The sequence below is a fragment of the Vicia villosa genome, linkage group LG3 (assembly GCF_029867415.1).
Source record: "Vicia villosa cultivar HV-30 ecotype Madison, WI linkage group LG3, Vvil1.0, whole genome shotgun sequence".
Taxonomy (NCBI): Eukaryota; Viridiplantae; Streptophyta; class Magnoliopsida; order Fabales; family Fabaceae; genus Vicia; species Vicia villosa.
This window is the reverse complement of record NC_081182.1, coordinates 182684072-182685983: the sequence shown is the minus strand read 5'-3', so window position 1 is coordinate 182685983 and position 1912 is coordinate 182684072.

Genomic DNA, 1912 nt, shown 5'->3' with positions numbered 1-1912 from the left:
AGAAGGATGATCCAATCAGAACAAGAGCATTCCTTAAGAACAATGCAGATTGTCAATTAGGTCTTGTATCTTTAATCGAGCCAACTTCTGTTGATCATGCTCTAGAAGATCCAGACTGGATAATTGCTATGCAAGAAGAACTGAATCAGTTTACAAGGAATGATGTTTGGGATCCTGTTCCTAGACCAGATGGATTCAATATAATAGGCACAAATTGGGTCTTCAGAAACAAGCTCAGAATGAGAAGATGAGAAATTCTTACGTTTGAGTATCCTTTGAAATGAATTTTTTTTTAAGAAGTTCTGATAGAAATCAATTAGAAATTGTGATTCAGTTATTACTAACGTTTCAGTGTCTAAGTTGATTCAGAATCTCTATAAAAGCAAAACAGCTATAACTGGCTATCCAGATGGTAAACACGTGTTCACTATTTCTGGACAAACGTGCGTGCAGTTGAAGGGACACCGACCATAGGTAACTGTGCTAGTCACCTCATTTGTCTTTATTATCTCTCCTCACGTCACGTAACATTAAATGCTTTTCATCATTCGTTTCATTTTATTTTCTTTTAAATACTCTTCAAACTCTTCTCTTTCCCTCTCATCTCTCTCTATCTCTTTGCATTTCTTCATCAAGTTTTTTCTCTCTCTCTTTCGTTTTCGTCTCTTGCTCAAATTTTTTTAAAAAAAAAAAAAATAAAAAAAAAATAAAAAAAAATAAAACCTAGCTCAAACCCAGCGTTCACCCTAAGCCTGTTGAAGCTTCATGACTCAAAGGCGACAGATCTCTGTGCATCTCGGGATGGCTCTTCTAATACCGCTCAAGTCAGACTCTTCTTTGATGTTGTTATCAACTTTCATCCAAAGACAGAAGACTTTCTTGAGATATGCTCAACGTCTATGTTGAGGGAAAGCCCCGTTTGCAACATTAGCTCTCTGTCTGTGAACTGTCCCTCACTTCCTCCTTGGTTCTGGGATCTCTCCTACAGTGGAGGTTTCAGTCTGGAAGACAAGAAGTCCTCCGGGATTCTTGATGGGTTGACACAGAGCGTGTCTAGCTAGGGTTCTGTTTTTAATTTTTGTAGTGATTTCCTCTTTGGAAATTCTACTTTGTATTTGCTAGGAATGTTTCTCATCTTGTTAAACATAGGAACCTTTTGTAATATCTTTTGATTATCAATGAAAAGTTTCTTTGTGTTTTACATTCCAGTAAATGTTTTCTTTTGTCGTTTTTTTTTGCATCTGAATTTTTTTGAAATATTCTTTTTGATGTTATGCCAAAAAGGGGGAGAAGATAAATGATAAATGATTTGATTAATCTATCAGCTGCTGGGTAAAGCTCCCACACATTCACTAACAAGAACTGCAAGTTCTATATGGTTTAAGTGTTTTGCAGGTACAGAGAAGTGAAGTGAATCTTCAGAAGCAAACACTAGAAGCAAAACCATAAGAAGCGTTATTCTGTAAAAGGAATAAGCTCTTGGAAACTGAAGCAAGCTGAGTGCTGTCAAGCTTCAGAGATCAGAAGCAAGAAAGAAGAATGAATCAGAAGCACTGATAATAGAATTAGAATATCATTGTCTATCCTGTTCTGACAAAATTCTATTTGCTCTGATACATATAATGTTATGGCTCTGATACATTATTTGCTCTGATACATTATTTCAGCCTATACGGCTCTGATACATATAATGTGTTCAAACATACATTTTATGTTCTAACTCATTCATGCTGACTTTTGTCGTTTAGTTTTTGTTCTGTAACATTTCAGGATGTAGAGATGCTCTGATGATGCTCTGGTACATTCAACAATGTTCTGATACAAATCTAGCATGAAGTGATGATTGGTAGACATTCAAAGTTCTGAAGCTATCCGAGGGAAGCAGAAATCAGAAGATGTGAATGTTCTAAAA